The following is a 24833-nucleotide window of genomic DNA, read 5'->3' on the forward strand; positions in this document are numbered from 1 at the left end:
ATTAAATCCAGTTGAGTCTATTTTTTATGAGTAACTAGTGCATGTTATGAATAACAAGTGTTTTCTGTACAATGCCCATTACCACCCACCAGGTCCCCTGTTGTGGAGTGTCATCCCACCAACTTCAGCTCACAGAGGCAGGGATTTGATCCAGGTGCCTCATGTGCTACTACTCACTTCTACACCTGTTTCCACACTGAAAGCCCATCCATAGTTTAGATTGTGGTCCCAAAATCAGAAGGACAATGTCTGATCTATAGTCCCATGTAGTTTATAGAGGACCAAGCATCAGGGATCAACTATACTCACCATATACATTCAGATGTACGGTGCCTTGGGAAAGTGTTCAGCTCCCCCCCCCCCCGCCCCAAACCTTTTGTTCACATAAATTCCATTCCTCCTTGTAAAATTGCTCAAAGTGTGCCAGGTTAGTTGGAGAGCGGCAGTGGACAGCAATCATGAGGTCATTCCAGAGAAGTTTGATCGGGTTAAGGTCAGGACTGAGACTGGGCCACTCAAGCACATCAATTTTCTTCATTTGAAGCCACCCCATGGTTGCTCTGGCAGTGTACTTTGGGTCATTGTCCTGCTGAAAGACAAACTTCCTCCTCAGTTTAAGTTTTCTGGCACAGACTAGCAGGCTTTTATCCAGGATATCTCTGTATTCAGCAGCAATTCTGACCAGATTTCCAGTCCCTGCTACTGAAAAGTGTCACAGAGGCCTCTTACAAGTGCCATTCTTCTCGGGTGACTAAGTTTAGAGGGGTAGCCCGACCGAGGCAGTGTGGCTGTGCTTTCATATTTTTTTCCACTTTTTCATGATGGATCATACAGAGCTCCAAGGTATGCTTAGTGCCTTTGAGATGGTTTTATGCCCATCGCCATATTGAATGCTCCTTTGTCTTCATTTTGGTTTGGTCTGTGGAAAATCTACATTATGTTGGACCTTACAGGAAGAGCAAGTGTTTACAGTATTCTTATGAAGTTGTCGAAAACATGTGATCCTCCATTTTTCTACATCTACAAATTGGGTGAATTGGTAAGGTAACATATTACTTCTGAGGAAAGGTAGCATAGTAATTACAAAAGGGATGAATACGTTTTCAGCCACACCATTTTGGATTTTGAACTTTAGTAAATCACTGACAGGTTTTGGAATTTTTCTTTTGCTTTGACATGATCACAGTGTTTTGTGGATGAGCACAAAAATGCTACTTCGATATATCTTAAATTTAGAAAATGAGACAGTAAAATGTGAAAATAGTTGTGGGGGTGGAATGCTTCTTCAAGGCACTGTATTAGGATTTTGCTGAGCTGTGTTGGCGTGACATGCAACAAAAACAACAACATTCAGTAATTATAAAGAATTATATCAAAAATAGTGATTAAAGTAAGGATATGGAATAAAATGTGCATAAATCGCAGCGTGTATTTACAATGTAAACAGCATTATAAAAAGCAGTTTAACGTGTTTACAGTATAATGCAGTAATGGTATAGACCCCATCCAATAGATAGGGAGGGTTGGAGGTCAAACTGGTAAGTTTGACCAAATTAACTGCCTGGGGAAGAAGTGTTTAAGATGGCATGGAGTTTTTGTTTTAATAACAGGTTTAAAGTATCAGTGAGGCTGTTCTTACCCAATGTAGAACTGATTTCAATCCTGCTCCCTCAGTGGAAATGAAGTTGACTGACAAAATAACAGTTCAGACCCTCCTCGGGTTAAGAACCTATGCAACCCCCTCCCCCCCATCTCCAACAGGCAGGAGTGCGTACACACACACACACATCTCCAACAGGCAGGAGTGCGTACACACACACACACACACACACACACACACACATACTCACTCACTCACACAAGCTGCCCTGTAAAGCTGAATCCTATTCATTAAATGGGGAATGGGAATGGCCTAAAGAACACTTACAGCTGCTTTCAAAAACTTAAGACATTCTGTGGATGCTAGAAATCCAGAAAATACACACAAAATACAGGAGGCCCACTGAGTTCCGCCAGCATTTTGTATGTGCTGCTGCCTTCAACACCTCATTCTCATCCACTATCAGCATAGCTATTTAGAATTTGCAGTCAGGGAGATGCTCACCAGAAACACACAGTATCTCACTACTATGCAAAACAAAGCACCACATGGCATAATTAGACCTCAGCATTACAATTGTGGACATTCAATCCAGAGATTAATCCTACCAATACTCCTACAGAGCAAATGCGAGAGATGCACTTGTCCCAGGGAAATTTTGGAAAGTTTCCAAAATCAAAACCATCTGGTTTGACTGGCATGCTGAGTCTGCATAAAGTATCATTAGATACATCAGCAGTCAATGTGGTGTTAGAAGTTGGTGTCTGACATATTGTCACAGGACAAATATGTCCTGATAGCTGACTGCATATCTGTCAGAAAAACTGCATAACCCTATAACTCAGGACATTAGTCTCTTCTATTGATAATTGTTTCTCATCTCCTACTGGTAATGTGTGCACAAACGATGGTGCTCTGTTTGTGAGGAAAGCCAGGAAAGGCTGGGAATCTCTGGAGTCTCCACACAGAATTATTGATATTCTTCATTTTTCAGACATTTTTCAACACAAATTAAGCTAGCAACAGTGGCACCCCGGTCAAACTTCAACAGTTTTCAGGCGAGGAGAGGTGTAGGTATTGGTCAGAGTTGTATGCAAGGTTTCAAGGCTTTCACTTCCCTGTCAAATGAAACAGTAGCAAGATCCTATTGATCACTAGCGTGCATGTAAACATACCTTTGAATACAATGTAATTAGCTCCAAAGCACCAGCCTTACTGGGCTTTGCAGATGCATCAATCACTGGGTAAGACTTTCACAACTCTAGGTTATATGTGATATGAGGGTCCTGGCTGCATCATCAGACCTGATATATTCACATATTCTTGAAGCCTTCTTTGAGATGGGCGAAGTATCAACAAAAACTTTGCTAAATGGACAGTGGAGAGTATTCTTACAGGCTGCATCATGGCCTGTAATGCAAAACCAATACCCAGGAACACAAACGGCTACAGAAAGTTGTGGGTACAGCCCATTCTATCACAGGCAGAGCCCTCCCCACCATTGAATACATTTACATGGAGAGCTGCCGTAAGGAAGCAAGATCTACCATCAAAGACAGCCACCATCCAGGCCATGCCCTTTTCTCACTACTATCATCAGGCAAGAGGCTCAGAAGCCTTAGATCCCAAACCACGAGGATCAGAAAGATTTATTACCTTATAGCCATCAGGTTCCTGAATCAGTGTGGCCAACATCATGCACCACTACTCTGAACTGATTCTACCATCTACCAACTCACTTCTAAGGATTATTTTTATTTGGACAGTTTTTCTTCTTTTTGCACATTGGTGTTTATCAGAATGATAGAAATGTACAGCACAAAACAGGCTCTTCAGCCCATCTAGTTAATGCCAAACCATTTAAACAGCCGAGTTCCATTGGCCTGCACTTGGGCCATAGCCCTCCATACCCCTGCATCCATGCCCCTATCCAAACTTCTCCTAAATTTTTAAAACAAGCTCACCTGCACCACTTGCGCTGGCAGCTCATTTCACACTCTGACACCCTCTGAGTGAAGAAGTTTCCCCTCATATTCCTCTTAAACATTTCAACTTTCACCGTTAACCCGTGGCCTCCAGTTGTAGTCCCACCTAACTTCAGAGAAAAAAGCCTGCCTGCATTTACTGCATTTATACCCCTCAAAATGTCGTATATCTCTGTCAAATCTCCCCCAACTTATTCAATCTTTCCTTATAACTCAGGTCCTTCAGTCCTGGCAACATCCTTATATATTTTCTCTGCACTCTTTCATCAACCTGGTTTACATCTTTCCTATAGGTAGGAGACCAAAGTTGCACACAATATTCCAAATTAGGCCTCAACAATGTCCTATACAACTTTAAAATAACATCACATACCCTGTACTCAATACTTTGATTTATGAAGGCCAATATGCCAAAGTCTTTGTTTACTTTGTTTACCAGCACTTTCAATGAATTATGGACCTGAATTTAAGATCATTTTGTTCTACCCCACTCCCCAGTGCCCTCCCACTAACTGTGTAAGACCTACCCTGGTTGGTACTACCAAAGTGCAAAACCTCGCACTTGTCTGCATTAAATTCCAACTGCTATTTTTCAGCCCTTTTTGATCCAGATCCCACTGCAAGCCATGTTAGTTTTCCTTGGTGTCCACTACACCCCCAGTCCTGGTGTCATCTGCAAGTTAACCACATTATCATCCAGACAGTTGATGGAGATGACAAACAACAATAGACTCTGCACCGGCACCTACAGCACTCCACTACTCACAGGCCTCCAGTCAGAGAGGTAGCCATCTATTATTACTCTCTGGCTTCTCCACAAAACCAATATCTAATCCAATTTACTACCTCATCTTGAATGTCAAGTGTTTGAACTTTCTTGACCAATCTCCCATATAAGATCTTGTCAAATGCCTTGCTAAAGTCTATATAAACCACATCCACTGCCTTGTCTTCATCAATTTCCTCAAAAAGCTCTATAAGATTGGTTAGACATGACCTACCTGCCATGCACAAAGCCATGCTGACTATACCTGATCGGTCCCTGTCTATCGAAATACTCATATATCTAGTCCCTTAGAATTCTTTCCAATAACTGAAGTCAAGCTCCACGGCCTATAGTTTCCTGGTTTATTTCAAAGCCTTTCTTAAACAGCGGAACAACATTAGCTATCCTCCAATCCTCTAGTACCTCATTTGTCGCGAAGGATGTTTTAAATAATCTCTGTTAGGGTCCCTGTAATTTCTGCACTTGCCTCCCACAGGGTCCAAAGGAACACTTTGTCAGGCCCGAAGGATTTATCCATCCTAATTTGCCTCAAGATATCAAACACCTCCTCTTCTGTGATCTCTATAAGAGGTCAAGTATCACACACTCTGTCATTGGGACTTCTATGTACTGATTTAGGAATCTTTCCTGAACACATTTGAGAAACTCAAATATTTGTCTGTTTTGTATACAATGCTGTGCAAATGTCTTCTAAACATGTATATAGCTAGGGTGCCGAAGACTTTTACACAGCCACGAGGAAATCTGCAGATGCTGGAATTTCAAGCAACACACATAAAAATTGCTGGTGAATGCAGCAGGCCGGGCAGCATCTGTAGGAAGAGGTACAGTCGACGTTTCGGGCCAAAACCCTTCATCAGGACTAACTGAAAGAAGAGATAGTAAGAGGTTTGAAAGTGGGAGGGAGAGGGGGAGATCCAAAATGATAGGAGAAGACAGGAGGGAGAGGGATGGCGCTAAGAGCTGGAAAGTTGATTGTCAAAAGGGATATGAGAGGATCATGGGACGGGAGGCCAAGCACTGTATTTGTCAATGTGGAGCAGAGAGCAAGTTTGTCCATCTGTAGGAGCACACAATGTTGGAAATAGTGAGGGTGGAGCACCATGGGAGGAGTGTGGGGCAGGGGGTGCATTGGGTGCTGCACACGCAGCCCTGAGGCACCAGGCAAAGTTATTTGATTCCAAGCAATTGGTCTATTGATCATTACAGAATTTTTCTCTGGTGCTTCCCGCTCCATCTTATCTCCCTTCCCCTTTTCCCAATCATAATTCCCCTTTCCCTGCCTGCTTCCCACTCTCTGTCCACAACAGAGATCCTTCTCAGAATCAGGTTTAACATCACTCACATACATCGTGATTTTTTTGGGTGACAGCGGTACACTGCATTACATAAAATTACTACAGTTCTGTGCAAACATCTAAGGCACCCTAGCTCTATATGTGCACCTGTGACTTACTACATTTTTTTTGGTAATTTATTTTTTATTGAAGTTCACCATCAAACAAACATTTCCATATGATGTATTTCAGATACTGTACATATATATCATATAATCATATTTGTCATTTTTTAAAATAAAATTCTACCGTGTTTCTTTTCCCTGTAAATACCTGCAAAAAAATCTAGTCCCAAGCTAGTATATGTAACACATACAAACTTCAATAATACATTTATTTTGAAATTTGAATTATAGACAGAATTGTGCAGCATAGAATTTATCCATTCAATCTTCCATGCTGATGCTAGCCTTTCTGCTCATCTACATTAACTTTATTTGCCCAAACTAAACCTATATCCTTCTATGTCTTTCCTATTTAGGTGCCTGTTTAAATGTTTTTAAATGTTGCAAGTATACCTGATTCCTCCACCTCCTTTGGCAGGTGCACTTCAGATATCGACTGCTTCCAGTGTAAAAACTGACCCTCATTTCCCCTTTCAAAATCTTTCCTCTCATTTCAAACCTCAAACTTGTTTTTGATACCACCCATTCTGCTGAAAACAAAATAAAACCCTTCACTGTCAACACACTCAGAATGCCGGAGGACCTCAGCAGGTCACACAGCATTAATGGAGGAGAATAAATCATCAACGTTTTGGGCCAAGACCCTTCATCAGGACGGAAAACGAATGGAGCAAAAGCCAGGAAAAGGAGAGAGCTGGGTGGGGTGTGGTGAGGGGAAAGAGTACAGATGATATGTGAGACCAGGTGAAAGGGGGTAAGGTGAGTGTGTGGGAGATGTTGGGATGACGTGAGAAACTGGGGTAGTTGGAAAGCAGAAGAGATAACGGGCTGAAGAGAAGAGTGGACTATGGAATAAAGGGAAGGAGGTGGGGAACGACAAGGATGTGATGGGTAACTGTCAATATGCATTACTGAGCATGTCAGGAATGCATTACCAAGTAAAAGATGGCTACTCTTCACATCCCCAGAAGGAATGAAATTTTTTATAGGCTCGAGATGGCCTGTTTCCGTGCTGTAATTGTTATATGGTTATACGTGCCCACAAGTTCACACACATTCATAGTGGCATCTGCAAGTTGCTATCTGTTTGCAATATTTGACTTCATTGGAATATAATTCACATTTGCTACTAGGTGCAGAGTTCTAGTGTTACGGATCGAAGATGAATTTCCCCTTGATCAATTTGCTGCCTATAGTACCTGCACAGAGATGACTAATTGGAGTACGGTGCCAAAAGTGCACTTGTACATAGCCTTTAACAGTCACTGAAGCATATACTTTGCAGTCAGAATACCGACCCTATGATTGCAATGACGTAAAGCAGTCACCCTTACCATTGCAATTAATTGTATAGCATGCAGAATTTTAATTGATTGCATGGAGAGGTAGAAAAAAATAAATTCTCAGTTTCTAATCACCCTTCCTACTCATGGTACAAAGAAATTAATAGCCACTGAGTTATTACTGTTTCAGTAGGTTTAATTGGACTTATAACATCATAATCTATTAACAGAATATCACAGCATTGCTGCTCCTCTTCATACAGATTTGATTTCCTGCACTTTTCTGCCATGTACTTTGAAGATTTGAAAATGTTCTTTGCCTTTTTTTTTCCTCTTTTTCCCCATTAAAAGGCTGAAGCAATCTTTCTGACAATTTTTCAGCAGCTTTTAGCCCGCCATTAAATCGAGGGGAGGCAAATTATGGTGGACTAAGGAGTGCTTTAGCAACTCTGCACCAGAAATAGTGACTCAAAGGTAAATCAGTGTCAGAGCAATGGAAAGCATTGAGGAAGGGGATTCCAAGGATTCAGAGTGAAGCTGTTCTGTCAACGAAAAGGAGTTGAGGACAGTTGAAGAGTCCCCTGGATGACAAAATACACAGAGGATAAGACAATGTCAGGAACAATGAACTTACTGCTGTGGAAACTAAGAAAAGCACAGATATAGTCAAGGGGAAATTAAAAGGGAAATTAGAAAAGCAAAAAGACACGAAAAATAAATTGGCCATGATATGCACATTCAGCAAGTGCAAAAGGATAACTAAAAACGACCTATTGATTACTAAAAAGATTATTTATGTATGGTGGCTAGGAATATGAGTAAGATTATTACCGAATGAATTTCTTTTAGATCGGGACTACAGAGCGGCGTGGGAGCTGAATTCTGAAGGAAGGCAGTTTTTTTAAAAATCTTCTTCGAGTGCAAGAAGGACAAGACTGCGCAGGCGCGTGATGTAACAGGACAGCGCGGAGAGTTTAAAAAGGAGACCACCCTATACAGTGGGCAGCAGAGTGAGCAGTAGCAGAGTGTAGGGCTTTGGCTTCAACGGGCTTCGGCGGTAAACAGGAAGAGGCGAGAGCGAAGCACCACCCTTTTTTGTTTTACTCCCCTCCCCACTTCGCGAATCGGCTCGGACAGACAGGAGCAGCGGGGGTCTCACAGCTAACGGTATGAGCTAAAGGTTTAAAAAGTTCATCCGTTTGGCGAGGTAAGTGGGTGAGTAGACTTATTTTTCCTGTTTGATTCCTGTAGAACCAGATAGCATGCCTGCAGTGTTAGTGCATTGTTCAGGGTGTTAGATGTGGGAATACTGGGAGACCTCCAGCCTCCCTGATGGCCACATCTGTGCCAGGTGCACTGAGATGCAGCTCCTCAGAGACCGTGTTAGGGATCTGGAGCTGCAGCTTGATGACCTAGTGCTTATCAGGGAAAGTGAAGAGGTGATAGACAGGAGCTACAGGGAGGTAGTCATCCCTAGGCTACAGGGGTCAGAAAACTGGGTCACTGTCAAGAGAGGGAAGGGAAATGTCCGGATAGTGGAGAGCACACCTGTGGCTCTCTCCCTCAGCAACAAATATCTTGTTCCTGATGCTGTTGAGGGGGATGACCTGACAGGGAACGCCCACGGTGACCGGGTCTCTGGCACTGAGCCTGGCGCTGTTGTGCAGGAGGGAAGGAGGGAGAAGAGAGAGGAATGCGGTAGTCATAGGGGATTCCATAGTCAGGGGAACGGACAGGAGATTCTGTGAGCCTGATAGAGATACCCGCACGGTGTGTTGCCTCCCAGGTGCCAGGGTACGGGATGTCTCGGATCGGGTCCAGAATATTCTGAAGGGGGAGGGTGAGCAGCCAGTTGTCTTGGTACATGTTGGTACCAATGACATAGATAGGACAAGAGAGGAGGTCCTGAAGAGAGATTTCTGGGAGTTAGGAAGGAAGCTGAGAAGCAGGAACTCCAGGGTAGTAATCTCGGGATTGCTAACTGTGCCACATGCTAGCGAGGGCAAGAATACTAGGATCAGGCAGATGAATGCATGGCTGAGAGACTGGTGCAGGGGGCAGGGCTTCAGATTCTCGGATAATTGGGATCTCTTCTGGAGGAAGTATGACCTGTTCAAAATGGACAGGTTACACCTGAACCCGAAGGGGACCAATATCTTGGTGGGAAAGTTTAATAGAGCTGTTAAGGAGGGTTTAAACTAATTTGGCAGGGGGATGGAAAACAGAATGATAGAGTGGAGGAAGAGGAAAACAGAAATAAATCTAGATAGTGAGCAGTAAAGATGTCAGGAAAGACAGGCAGGTGATGGGGCAAATTTGTAGCCTTTGGGATGAGTTGCAGTGCAATAAAGTTACAGTGAAATCAAAGCGAAAAGTACCAAATACTGGTCTTAAGGTGTTATACTTGAATGCACGCCACATAAGGAATAAGGTGGATGATCTTGTCATACAGCTAGAGATTGGCAGGTATGATATTGTGGCCATCACTAAGACGTGGCTAAAGGATGCATGTCTCTGGGAGCTGAACGTCCAAGGATACACGGTGTACCGGAAGGATAGGAAGGTAGGCAGAGGTGGAGGCATGGCTTTATTGGTAAGAAATGATATTAAATCATTAGAAAGAGGTGATATAGAATTGGAAGGTGCAGAATCTTTATGGGTTGAGCTAAGAAATTGCAGGGGTAAGAGGACCCTGATGGCAGTTATTTATAGGCCTCCAAACAGATACAGTGATGTGGACTACAAATTACAACCGGAAATAGAAAAGTCTTGTCAGAAGGGCAGTGTTATGATGTGTGGGGGATTTTAACATGCGAGTGGATTGGGAAAATTAGGTTGGCACTGGATCTCAAGGGAGAGAATTTGTAGAATGTCTGCGAGATGGCTTTTTAGAACAGCTTGTTGTTGAGCCCACTAGGGGATCGGCTGTACTGGATTGGGTATTGTGTAATGAACCGGAGGTGATTGGAGAGATTGAGGTGAAGGAACCCTTAGGAGGCAGTGATCATAACATGATTGAGCTCACTGCGAAATTTGAAAAAGAGAAGCTGAAACCTGATGTGTCGGTATTTCAGTGGAGTAAGGGAAATTACAGTGGCATGAGAGAGGAACTGACCAAAGTTGACTGGAAAGGGACACTGGCGGGAAAGACGGCAGAGCAGCAGCAGCTGGAGTTTATGCGAGAAGTGAGGAAGGTGCAAGACAGGTATATTCCAAAAAAGAAGAAATTTTCAAATGGAAAAAGGATACAACTGTGGTTGACAAGAGAAGTCAAAGCCAAAGTTAAAGCAAAGGAGAGGGCATACAAGGAAGCAAAAATTAGTGGGAAGACAGAGGATTGGGAAGTTTTTAAAAGCTTACAAAAGGAAACTAAGAAGGCCATTAGGAGGGAAAAGATTAACTATGAAAGGAAGCTAGCAAATAATATCAAAGAGGATACTAAAAGCTTTTTCAAGAATATAAAAAGTAAAGGACAGATGAGAGTAGATATGGGGCTGATAGAAAATGATGCTGGAGAAATTGTAATGGGAGATAAGGAGATGGCAGAGGAACTGAATGAGTATTTTGCATCAGTCTTCACTGAGGAAGACATCAACAGTATACCGGACACTCAAGGGTGGCAGGGAAGAAAAGTGTGCGCAGTCACAATTACAACAGAGAAAGTACTCTGGAAGCTGAATAGTCTAAATGTAGATAAATCCCCCGGACCAGATGGAATGCACCCTCGTGTTCTGAAGGAAGTAGCTGTGGAGATTGCGGAGGCAGTATCGATGATCTTTCAAAAGTAGATAGATTCTGGCATGGTTCTGGAGGACTGGAAGATTGCAAATGTCACTCCGCTACTTAAGAAGGGGGCAAGGAAGCAAAAAGGAATTTATAGACCTGTTAACTTGATATCAGTGGTTGGGAAGTTGTTGGAGTCAATTGTCAAGGATGAGGTTACAGAGTACCTGCAGGCATATGACAAGACAGGCAGAGCTCAGCATGGATTCCTTAAAGGAAAAACCTGCCTGACAAACCTATTACAATTTTTTGAGGAAATTACAAGTAGGCTAGACAAGGAAGATGCAGTGGATGTTATATATTTGGATTTTCAGAAGGCCTTTGACAAGGTGCCACGCATGAGGCTACTTAACAAGATAAGAGCCCATGGAATTATGGGAAAGTTACATACGTGGATAGAGTGTTGGCTGATTGGCAGGAAACAGAGAGTGGGAATAAAGGGGTCCTATTCTGGTTGGCTGCCGGTTACCAGTGGTGTTCCACAGGGATCAGTGTTGGGGCCGCTTATTTTACATTGTACATCAACCATTTGGATTACGGAATAGATGGCTTTGTGGCTAAGTTTGCTGACAATACGAAGATAGGTGGAGGGGCCGGTAGTGCTGAGGAAACAGATAGTCTGCAGAGAGACTTGGAAAGATTGGAAGAATGTGCAATGAAGTGGCAAATGAAATACAATGTTGGAAAGTGTATGGTTATGCACTTTGACAGAAGAAATAAACAGGCAAACTATTATGTAAATGGGGAGAAAATTCAAAGTTCTGAGATGCAATGGGACGGGAGTCCTCGCACAGGATACCCTTAAGGTTAACCTCCAGGTTGAGTTAGTGGTAAAGAAGGCGAATGCAATGTTGGCATTCATTTCTAGAGGAATAGAGTATAGGAGCAGGGATGTGATCTTGAGTCTCTATACGGCGCTGGTGAGACCTCACTTGGAGTACTGTGGGCAGTTTTGGTCTCCTTATTTAAGAAAGGATGTGCTGATGTTGGAGAGGGTACAGAGAAGATTCAATAGAATAATTCCGGGAGTGAGAGGGTTAACATATGAGGAACGTTTGTCCACTCTTGGACTGTATTCCTTGGTGTTTCAAAGAATGAGGGGAGACCTCATAGAAACATTTCGAATGTTGAAAGGCATGGACAGAGTGGATGTGGCAAAGTTGTTTCCCATGATGAGGGAGTCTAGTACAAGAGGGCATGACTTAAGGATTGAAAGGCGCCCATTCAGAACAGAAATGCGAAGAAATTTTTTTAGTCAGAGGGTGGTGAATCTATGGAATTTGTTGCCACAGGCAGCAGTGGAGGCCAAGTCATTGGGTGTATTTAAGGCAGAGATTGATAGGTATCTGAGTAGCCAGGGCATTAAAGGTTATGGTGAGAAGGCAGGGGAGTGGGACTAAATGGGAGAATGAATCAGTTCATGATAAAATGGTGGAGCAAACTCGATGGGCCGAATGGCCGACTTCTGCTCCTTTGTCTTATGGTCTTATACTTTGTGACCTTCTTCACAATGGGCAGTGATACACACTCCAGTTATATAGAAAAGGTGTGAAAAGCTGGATGGGATAAACACAGTAAAAGAGAAAGTATATTAGAGCTAAATATTTTTGAAAGGCGATAATTTACCAGTCCTGAATGAAATATATCCCAGACGATTAAATGAAGAACCATAGAGGCTAATTTCAGACAGCATTGCCATTATTCCCTCTTACACTTTCGAGAGTCTAGACCCATTTTTTCTTTTATTCCTTTACTGTGTTTTTGTCTTCTACTATGAAATGTTTCTCCTGATGTCCATCCTTCCCAATGTCTCCCCTTCCAAATGTCTCCCCTTCCATGCTTTTGTCCCAAAAGTAGTCCATCACCCACTTCATGTTATCTTTCTCTGTCTCAAGAACTACCCATTCAGATAAAAGCTTATTGATTCAAAAAAGTTTAAGTTAAAGTCTGTCCCGAGCCTTATAGGCTCATCAGGCCAGTGCTTATGCCGTTTTCCGTGGCATGAAGCAAATGAGAGTACGAGAATCCCCCCCCGGATAGGATGCCAGTCTATCACGAGGTTAACCCCCAGCATTTTGCCGGTACCCATTTTCAGCTGGGTGGACTGGAGCAGTGTGCGATTAAGTCCCTTGCTCAAGGACACAACACGCTGCCTCGGCCTGTTAACTATTTTCCTCTCACAGAAGCTGTTTACTTATCTAACATTCTCTATTTTTTTTTTAATTCAGATTTCTAGCATTTACTGGATGTTGCCTTTGTACATTTGAAATTATTCTCAAATTCACCAAATTCATCTGGATTCTTAGATTTGAACATTACAGAATCACGCCCTTCTGCCCCACTCAATTATGCCAACTAAATTGCCTATTTGAGGTGGTCCCATTTGCCTGCAGTTGGCTCTGAACCTTTTTTATACATACTGCATATCTGACTAAGTGTTCTTTTAACATTGTAATAGCACCTGACATTTCCACTTTCTCTGGCAGCTCATTCCACATAACCACCCACTTCTGTTCAAAAAATTTGTCCCTCAAGTACTCTTCATACATTTCCCTTCTCACCTTAAAAATACACCCTTTTGTTTTAGACCTTAGACAAAAGACTGTGATCATTAACTTTATATACACCCCTCATGACTTTAAATATCTCTACAAGGTCACCCTTCAGCTTTCTATATTTATGGGAAAGTGGTCCACTGCAGGGGTGATTGATAAGTTTGTGACCTAAGGTAGAAGGAGATGAGTTATTAACTTTAGACTTTCTGCATAATCACTCAAAGAGTTGAACTGCACGTGCGTGTAATGAGAGCTATATAACTCATCTGTAGACCACTTTCTGGAGGACCAAGACGCGGACTTCTACAAAGAAGGGATCCGTATGCTCCACGACCATTGGACTAAGTGTGCAAATGTAAGTGTGCTAGGTTTTCTAAAATTGACTTCTTCTACCTTAGGCCACAAACTTATCAATCACCCTTCGTAGTCTGCTTTAATTATCATCTTTTCATTTGGCCAAAGATTATGATATAGTTGAATCAAATAAAATCATTCTTGCTGTTAAATATCTATTCTCACAATATGGTCAATATGGCACCCCTAGGTTTGCCCTGAGAAATGCATTTTCCCCTTGAACAGCTACTGCTGATGAATTGTTGTCCTATGTTCCATCTTCACATTGGCACTGCAACAAATTTTTACTACATTTTTTTATATTTCACTAAAAGCTATCAGTGTTTTCAGTAGTTTAAATTAGAAAAATGTAAAAAAAGAATGAAAACCAAGACAGGAGGAAGGTAAATAAAGATATACTGAGTGAGCGTAGACTGACAGAAAGATAGATTATTAGAGAGAGAGAGTGAGAGAAAGGTCAACAGGGAGGCTGAATGACAAACAGACAAACAGTTAAAATATCACCAAGACAGTTGTACCAGAAATTGAGAGATGGGAGATCAATGCATGAAACAGGCTAAAGGCAGAAGACAGCATGACAGACACTTCAGTAGAAGGAGCTGGAAATAGGTCGACATTAGATAAGGGACAGGCACACAGACAGATATAAGCAGACTAGGTGAGGGACATGTTGAAAAACAAGAGTTGCAGTTATACAGTACTACTATGTTAGCAAGCCATTACTGATAAAGAGCTGAGACAATACAATCCCCAGTGATTCTGCAGATTTAACAATGAGTGGTCAAGTCACACAGACAGTATTATTTCAACATTCTTGCCCCAAATTACACTGACCTCAGCTAAGATTTGGGTAGATTAGCTTGGGCAACCATTGAATAACAGGAGGACACTGATGCAATTGCGAAGATGGCATGCCAGCTGCTTTAGTTTTAAGTAAATTTATTATCAAAGTACACACATGTCACATATGAGATTAGTTTTCTTGGGGCATATACAGTAAATCCAAAAAAAAACACAAAATAATCAAAGAAAGAACCCACTCAACAGGATGGATAAACAATGCGCAAAAGACAACAAACTGTACAAATACAAGAGAAAATATAAATAAGAAACGAATATCCCCTCTGGTTGAAGAGCCTGACGGTTGAGGGGTAATAACCGTTCCTGAACTTTGTACTGCGGTTCCTGAAGTTCCTATACTTTCTTCCTGATGGCAGCAGTGAAATGAAAGAGTGGCCTGGGTAGTGGGGGTCCTTGATGATGAATGCTGCCTTCCTGCGACAATGCTCTGTGTTTAATGCTGGGGTGGGCTTTACCTGTATTACACTGGGATTCATTACCTTTTGTAAGACCTTCCGTTCAAGGACCTTGGTGTTTCCATACCAGGCCATGATGCAACAGGTTAATATACTCTACACCACACATCTATAGAAATTTTAGATGTCATGCCAAATCTTTGCAAATTTTTAAGGAGGTGCTGCCATGCTTTCTTCATAATTGCCCTTACATGCTGGCCCCAGACAGATCCTCTGAAGCGATAACAATGAAACATTTAAACTTGCTGACCCACTTCACCTCTGATCGCCCAAGGAACATTGGCTCATGGACCTCTAGTTAACAATCAACTCCTTGGTCTTGCTGACACGGTGTGAGAGATTGTTGTGGCACTATTCAGCCAGATTTTCAATCTCCCTCCTGTATTCTGATTCATTACCACCTTTGATTCAGCTGACAGTGGTGCATCAGAAAACTTAAATATGGCATTGGAGCTGTGCTTAGCCTCACACTATTTAGTATAAAGTGAGTAGAGCAGGGAATTAAGCACACAGCCTTGAGATGCACCTGTGCTGATAGAGATTGTGGAGGACATGTTGTTGCCAAACTGAACTGATTCGGGTCTGCAAGTGAGGAAATCAATGATCCAATTACACAAAGAATTATTGAAGCTAAATGATTAGTTTTCAGGGGATGGTTGTATTGAATGCTGAGCTGTTAAAGAACATCCTGATGTACTGTGTGTACTTTTGTTGTCCAGATGTTCCGGAGTTGAGTGAAGAGCCAAAGAAATGGCATCTGCCGTGGACCTCTTGTGCCTGAAGGCAAATTGGAGCAGAACTAAGTCACTTCTCAGGCAGGAGTTGATACGCTTCATTACCAACCTTGCAAAGCACTTCCTCACAGTTGATCTAGGTTCCACAGGAGGATACTCATTCAACATCCTTCATAAGCACTGGTATATTTGAAGTCTGGTTGAAGCAGGTGAGTAACCCAGATTGGCAAAGCAAGAGGTGAAAGATATTTAAAAGGTCATGAACCCTCCAGCCAGTTGATCAGCACAAGTCTTTAGTATCAGGCAAGGTGCCCCATCTGGGCCAGATCCTTTCTGCAGGTTCACCCTCCTGAAGGATGCTCTCACATTGTCTTCAGAGATGGACAGGGTCATCGGAGGCTGTGGAGTTCATTATGTTTCCTCCACGTTTTGATGATCAAAGCGAGCATAGAAGGCATTGAGGTTATCTGGGAGTGAAGCCTTGATGTCACCTGTGTGACATTGCTTGGTTTCACTTTGTGAGATGCAAGAGCATTCAAGCCCTGCCACAGTTGTTGTGCACCCTTCCGTCATTCAAGTTTGGTCCAGAATTGCCATTTGTGAGATTGTTTCCGGAGATTGTACCTAGACCTCTTGTATTCTACTTGATTGCCAGACTTGAATGCCACTGAGATGGCCCTCAGCAGACTGCAGATCTTATGGTTCATCCAAGGCTTAGGGAAGACTCCGAATGATCTTGTAGGGCCACACTCATCTACAATTGTTTTTATAAAGCCCATGACAACCATTGTGTATTCATTCAAACCCTCTGATGCGTCTTTAAACAGGGCCCAGTCCACCAACTCAAAGCAATCTCGTAGCCACTCCTTGCCTCCTGTGACCACCCCTCTTTTGTCATCATCTCTGGAGGCTTGTTGTTGAGCCAGTTGATCAATGATGCTTGTGTGCAGGTCAGAGAAGTTCAGCCAATTGATCAGATTTCCCACAATGCAGTCTGAGCATGGAACAACCAGCATTTCTAATCATAGTTTAGCAGTGGCCATGTGTGTTGGGACTCCTGGTACTGCCGGTTGTAATAGGCATCCGTTAGTCTCGTGAGACCGTGGATTTGCACCTTGGAAGGTTTCCAGGGCGCAGGCCTGGGTAAGGTTGTATGGTAGACCGGCAGTTGCCATTCTGCAAGTCTCCCCTCTCCACGCCACTGATGTTGTCCAAGGGAAGGGCATTAGAACCCACACAGCTTGGCACTGGTGTCGTCGCAGAGCAATGTGTGGTTAAGTGCCTTGCTCGAGGACACAACACGCTGCCTCAGCTGAGGTTCGAACTAGAGACCTTCAGATCACTAGACCGATGCCTTAACCACTTGGCCATGCGCCAACTGCAGGTTATATGCTGATGATAATTGCACAGTGAGTTCTGCAAACAAACCCGTATGAAGTCTCCGACTATGATATGAATTGTGTCTGGGTGGGCAATTTAGAACTTCATTCGAAGTTGAGGAGATTTTGTATGTCATCAGAGACTCATAGGTTTCTATAGATGTAAGGTAGAGAATACTCTGGCTGGTTACATCACAGGCTGACAGGTTTCACTGCACTGGATTGGAAGCAGGTGCTGAAGGTTAGAGACTCAGCCATCTCCATCACAGGAAAAGCCTTCCCCTATCATCACTAACATTTTCAATAGGCGGTACTTTAAGGCAGCAGCATGTGCCACTAAAAACCCTCACCATCCGGGATATGCCCTCTTCCCATTCCTCCTGTATCTCCTTCTTCACGAAAGAGGGCCCTGTGCCTGAAGTCCCACAATGATTCAGTACCAGCTTCTTCAGCACCATCAAATTTGTGAACCCATGAACATTACCTCATCATTTTTTTTACACTATTTATTTTTGTAATTTAAAGTAATTTTATGTCTTTGGTCTTGTTGAGGCTGAATACCAGGATGTGTCTGCTCTCGCATGCAAACAGCTACTTGGAGCCATAGCTGAGAGCTGAATGTCCAGTGGGGACGAAAGGTAAGTATGCTTCCCCAGAATTTATACAAGAAGCCCTTTCACCAAAGGTACTACCCCATCCACAGACACACGATACACCCCATAAACATAAAAGTAATTAAATGGGTTACAGAAGTCTACTTAATTACATGGAAAGTGAAAAACCTTAAGTTCTGATTTCCATTCACCCTTCCTAATCATGAATCAAAACAGAATTAATAGCTGCATATAACTGACTCAAGTTGCTCTCTGATATTTTAGTGCACAAGTCTGACCCTTGTGAAAGATGTAGCTGATGGATCTCTATAGATCAGCCAGAGTTAAGTACAATTTGGCCTATGAGCTCTTTCGACAGACAATACCTGAAATGCAGATGCTGATAGCAATTTTCATTTTACAAAATGATGTTCCTATTGGGCCTAGTGAGTGCTGCTGGTGGGCCTCATACCCTGGTGAGAGAAGGACATGTTTCTACTAGTATGCAAAGGCAGCTCTGGCTGAATGGCTTCGGAGTGAGACTCAACAGTCAGGAAGGTGGCTTTGCAACAATTTATGGAGAGTGAAGGGCATGAAAAGGCACAGAAGAAGTCATGGTCATCCACTGCAACCTAGGAAGACTCCAATTGTGACACTACTCAAACCACTGGGCTTGGATTTCTGAGGTTGAGAGACTGGAATTGCCCAAGTGAAACAGCTCTTCCACTTTAAAAACAGGTTATTTTATGCAGTTCACATAGAATAACGCACTAAGACAAACAATCTTCATGTTCTTAATTAATTTTAGTTGTGTTAAGATTTTCTTGAATGTATTTTTCCTATTTTTTCAATTTTTTTTAAGAAGTATTTGATTTTTTTCAGAACTGTCTGATTATCAGAGACAATTCAATATTATTCAAAAGCTTTGGAAAGACGCCAAAGGGTCATTTGGGTGTTCTACGGCTGGAGTCTCAGGATCTATCAGCTGAATCATGGTCAATTTTTGCAGCTTCATCCACAGAATCCAGATCCCCAGGTTGATCGATCTCCAGAACCGAGAAATGTAAGTATGGCCACAGGAATGGCATGAGGGCTTAGTGCAGCTGACAAATGAACCTTCCATTGGCTCTGTTAACCTCAAATCTTCCTTCACAGGTGGTGTTTGCCCTGCTGAATGATTCTAGCTACTTATATTAAGGTTTTATATTTTTCTATCTTCCATTTAACAAAGTTCGAGACCATAATCATTACTTTGCCAGTCAAGGTGATAGGTTACGGTAAATTGTAGGTGGTTTATAATATTATCTAAAAGACACATCAATTTCATTAAATCATCAACATTGATATTTGCAAGAAACACAGAACCTCATAACAGCAATGACATCATGATTCAGGATTGAATTATTACTAAGTTACTAAGTTCATATCACTCATTCTTAGTTATGTTTAAATACACTGGGAAGGATCAAACACTTCCCTGTTGTTTGACACGCATGGAATAGATCAAAATCTCATTTCCAATGTTTGTTATTCAAGCAGCTGGCAATTGGTTTGATATATGTCCATCCTTAGCTGATTACCTGAATGGAATCTTCTGATGTATCCTGCAGATCATTTTTCAGAATTTTTCTAACTGTTTCCAATTATCACAAATCTTGTGATGTTACCTCCAACAAGAATGTGCAGCAAAAATTGTTGCTCAGCCAAAGTAACTGTCATGACACTGATTCAGCAGCCCACAAGATGCAGTCTCATAAATCCAATTCTCTGTTAGATTCTAACAGGAAAACTGACAATAGCAGATGGATCATCTGCGATACAGTCTGACTACTAAACTCAGCAGGTTGAATAACCACAGGCCCATCATAATGCTGACTTTAATGACCAATAGTAAAAATTAAACTAATACAATTTAGCACAATTTCCACAATGTAATTGTCAAAATTTACAAATAAGCTTTTTAATTTCACAATATTGGGGAGGGGGGAAAGAAAGCTGCTATTCAATTCATATACTCACAAGTCATTTTCTGGGTTCTTCTACAAAAAGTGAAATATTCTGCATCAATGCAGCTCAAAACATCAGTCAACACAATCAGATGAGTTCTTCTTCATACATTGCCTGAAAATAAGTTAAATATAATTAGGAATTTAGAGCATCAAATTCATAGTTAAAAGCTTTTGAGTAAAATTCACACTGGAGTCAGAATTAAATATTCAATCTTACTCTCAGGGAATCCCCCTTTACGTAAAAATATGTTTCCTTCTATCTAATCCAACAAAAAGATAAGTACAGTGTTACCACATCCATCTTATCAGTTTTATGGAAAAATGCAATGATGAAAAATATATCCACCTCATCTTACTTGTTGCTCAATAAATGGACTGTTAAATTTATTGCACTGTTTACAACATATCGTGCCTGTAGGTGGTACAGGCACAGACTTGTTGGGTTTGTTGCTGTGCTGTAACTTTAAATAAAATAAAAATGAAATTAAATGCTTGCTGTAAATGCCCGGAGGAAAGGAAGGAAGGGGAATTGACGGTAAGTCAAGAGAAAATAAGCTACAAATGCAAAGGGAAATAAGAAGGGACTAAGGGACAAATAGAATCAGTGCTGAGAGCTGGTGTTGACCTGAAGGGCCAAACATCCTTCTAATCAGTCACAATAAGTAACTAAGTCATGTGCCCTCCAATGTGTAAATAATACACATCAAATAACATCAGAAGATTTCTGATACAACTAAATCATAACTTCCCTAATCAGTAAGAACTTGTGGGCCACTTCGAATCTCTGCATGTTAGTAGCAACAATAAATTTGAATGGATAATTTTGCTTGTTATGTGCCTCTACATTATCATATTCCCCTTTTGTCTTCAATGTGATTTGAGAGGTTTTTTAAAGGAGTTAGTACCCTCAGAAAGGACTCTAAATTAAGAGATTATTCTATGAAGATAGCACTTTAGCATATTTTTTTTATTTTAACTAGATATCAGCCTTGAATAAATAGTGGAACTCTTGATGAAGGTTGTAGATGCAGGTCCCACTTCACAGACTTGAATGCCGAGAGTTTCACTCCAAATTAGTGACACCAAATGCACTATATAATAACATAAGTACATTGTCTTTACCACTAGTAATCCCACCTTCAACAGTTGAACCAAACTCAACAGAAAACCAGTCTTCATATGGCAAATGAATGACTTTGACTTAACATATTAATAAAGAATCACAGAAAGCCTGGCCAAATATTTACTTGACACTTCATGAAAAAATGAGTAAGTTTCAAAATCCTAACAGGGTTACATATTACCCGTTCTTCAGCAGTATAAAACAAAGTTGTGTTCTGTAGGAATCATTGAGTCTTGTGTAACTTTTCGGTCCTACAGCACACACAACAGGGCAAGCAAAATCCCCTGCCTTAATTTGTATCTTAATTACAAAGATGACAAGAATTACAGTACTGTGCAAAGGTCTTAAGGCACATATATATAGTAGCGAAGGTACCCAACACTTTTGCACAGCACTGTAGTAATGTTATGTATTGCACTACTTCTGCCGCAAAAAAAAACAAATTTCATGATATATATGAGTGGTGATAAACCTGATTCTGATATGGGTCTCTATTGTGGACTGAGATTGGGACAGGTGCAGGGAGAGGGGAATCCCAGATCAGGGAAAAGGGATCGGGGAGGGGAAGGAGTGAGAAGCACCAGAGATGCATCCTGTAATGATCAATAAACCAATTGTTGGATTCACTGACCTTGCCTGCTGTCTCAGGCTTGGTGTGTCTGCACCTGTGCCACACTCTACCCCTGGCATACCTACTCTTCCACCTATCCCACAGTGCTCCATCCTCACCATTCCCAGCATCCTTTGCTCCTGCCAGATTTATAAACTTGCTGTTTCATCCACGGTGATGAATATATTACCGTGCAAAAGTCTTAGCACCCTAGGTTTGTATATCTGCCTAATACTTTTGCACAGTAATGTATTTGCTGCAGACAATGACATAATCCCACACTCCAAAACACCTATATTTAAAATAAATTGTAGAAGTTGAAACTTTGACCTCCACACTATTTTAATAAGGACAGTGTTTTGCTACGGCTGAAGGCAGTGCTTGAAATTTTACATCTTTTGCTGAAGGAACTTATCAGAACCACTTAAGATGTTTCAGAACAGAATATACTAAAATTACCTCAATAACAGCACAAGCAGCGACCTTGAATGGATATAATTTTTACTCAATATTATTTTAACTAAGATCAACATCTCATCGAAATACAGAACTCAAAGTCACTACTGTTTCAATTAGTAGGTCAGACAAAGATTGAGGTTGCCCGCAAATTCCAAAATGTTGCATATCTGCAGTTCTGATGTGCCATAGACACTTTGATTCATGCAGAATTTTTATTTTCACTGATGCATCAGGGTTAGGAAATAGTAGCAACTTATTCTGTATTCAATTCATGAAACATTTTTTTAAAAAGTGACAAGAGTGACAGTCCTGATGAAGGGTCTTCGCCTGCAACATCGACCATACTCTTTTCCACAGATGCTGCCTTGCCTGCTGAGTTCCTTGTGTGTTGCTCAGAGTTCCAGCATCTACAGATTTTCTCTTGTTTAAGAGTGAGTAGAAACAGTTTCAGAATTTATTCATACAGTTTCACTATCCTACACTGTCAACTGATAACAGATTACTTACTGCAGCTAAGCAGTTATCAATAGAAAATGCACCTTTCCTGAAAGGAGATGGGTGCATAGCAGAATTGCACAACCTTTGTGAAATGAGATGTGAATTTTCAAATTGTAATTCATTGCCTGCAGCTAACGTTAACACAAACATTTATTAAGATACAATCTGTGGCCACTTTACTAGGTACAGACATCCCACCTCTCCCGGAAGTTCCGGGAGTCTCCCACATATTGATAGTGGCTCCCTGATGTCCGCAAATTATATACAATATCCTGGAAATTGATTTTTTTGAGAGCGAGCGAGAGAGAGAGCGCAAGAGAGTGTGTGAGAGAGAGAGAGAGCACGAGCGTGCACACACGTGCACGCGCGCCATGGCAGAGTGTTCCAAAAAAAAAAGAAAATATTAAATATACGTCACCCCAGACTACACTAAAGTGTACCCGTGCCTAATAGTGGTCAAAAATAATGACAGCGTTGCTTGCTGCACTGTTAGCAACAGCGACTTTTCTATCGCCCATGGTGGGTTAAGACTGTAAAAGACATGTTGAGGTGAGTTTAACAGGTGTCATTCGTTCATTAGCATAGCTAACGTTATTTAAATTAGTTGGCTAGCTGCTAAGGAGCTACTCTATTGCAGACCTCCCACCTCTCCTGGAAGTTCCGGGAGTCTCCCGCAAATTGATGGTGCTACCTCTCTGAAATGAGGTTTTGCAGGGTGGGATGTCTGTAGGTACCTCCTGCACCTAATAAAGTAGCCAGTGCATGTATGTTCCTGGCCTTCTGCCTCTGTAATCCGTCCACTTCAAGGTGCGTGGTGCACTCAGAGATGCTCCTCTGCACACCGCTGTTGTAATGCGTGGTTATTTGAACTACTATTGCTTTCCTGTCAGCTTGAACGAGTCTGGCCATTCACCTCTGACTACTCTCATTAATGTGGTATTTTCGCCCACAGAACTGCTGCTCAATACATGTTTTTTTATTCTTGCTTTCTCACCTTTCTCTGTAAACTCTGGAGACTGTTGTGCATGAAAATCCCAAGAGATCAGTATTTTCTGAGATATTCAAATCACTATATTAGCACCAACAAACATTCCATGGTCAAGTGCAATTAGATCACATTTCTGACCTATTCTGTTGTTTGATTTGAACAGCAACTGAACCTCATGATCATGTCTGCATGCTTTTAGCATTGAATTGCTGCTATAAGATTGGCTGATTACATATTTGCATTAACGAGCAAGAGTACCAGTGTACCTAATAAAGTGGCCACAGTGTGAATGTTGCTAGTACTGGTTCCTCTCCTTCAGGTGGCCCTTCAAGGTCAAAGGTCACAGCCTGTTCTCCAGCTTTATTGGTTCTTCCAGCTGTTGAGAAATTTGCGGTCTGCTTTCAGGTGGGGCAACTGATACTTGATAAGGCAGGTGGATGAAAAGTGTCAGTCTGGTTTTTCTATTCAAGTCTTTGGATATGATACTGGAAATAATTAATTAATTTCTGAGAGATTTCTGAAGTCCCATGCTGTTTAGTAATATCTTGTGACAAAAGTGCAACAATTGTATTGACATCAAGCATCTCCAGGCTTGGCTGTGGCAAAGTCTGCAAGCCTCATACTGGTCTCATCACCCTCTCCAGCCACCTCAGAACCCACAGACCTGAAGTGGAGGCCAGCTATCTTTGACATGGAATGACAATAAAAAAAAACAGAAGTCATATTAGTGGGAATTTGCCTTTTTGCAACAATGTACAATTTATTTAAAATAGAGGTGAAATAAACTAAAGAAACAAAATAAACAGTTCCAGAAATGGAAAATACCAACTTCGGATGGTCTTTACATAAATCTCTGGTTGAAATGTACTTACTCCTGGCTTATAATCATTCATCTATTGATTTCAAATTTCACATGCAGAACAGTTTTCTGACCATCACTTCCTGTAAATCCTGCTCCAGATGGAAATGCCTTTTCAAAGAATTAACCTTTCTATTTGACTTGGTTGTCCTGATCTATTTAGGTTCACTGTGAAGTGAATATAATTTAAAGTCAACTAGCATTTTTCAGGAAATCAGAAACTGTCTCGATAAGCTTTTTTTTTTCCAAGTTTATGCTTATGTTGCTGTGAATGATTGGGAAAAAAAAACACATATCAGGTGGATATTTCTTCTCTTAAAGCCATAAAACGTTGGAGCAGAATTAGGCCATCCTTATCTCGGTTCTAAAGGGATGTGCACCTGTGCCCTATGATCCTGGATTGTCTCACCATTTGAAACATCCTCTTTCCATCCACTCCATTTCAGCCTTTCACTA

At 41.6% G+C, this 24833-nt stretch overlaps 1 long non-coding RNA gene across 1 annotated transcript in view; it reads right to left on the minus strand.

Moving 5' to 3' along the window:
• The window catches only part of LOC140205547 (uncharacterized), a 276487-nt gene extending 256549 nt beyond the window's left edge, over positions 1-19938 (minus strand). Inside the window, exon 1 of the long non-coding RNA XR_011887871.1 lies at positions 19851-19938. This is a non-coding gene — a long non-coding RNA (uncharacterized lncRNA). The remainder of the gene's footprint in view (positions 1-19850) is intronic.
• Positions 19939-24833: the final 4895 nt, after the last annotated feature.

This window comes from Mobula birostris, chromosome 11 (genome assembly GCF_030028105.1).
Source record: "Mobula birostris isolate sMobBir1 chromosome 11, sMobBir1.hap1, whole genome shotgun sequence".
In the NCBI taxonomy this organism is placed as follows: domain Eukaryota; kingdom Metazoa; phylum Chordata; class Chondrichthyes; order Myliobatiformes; family Myliobatidae; genus Mobula; species Mobula birostris.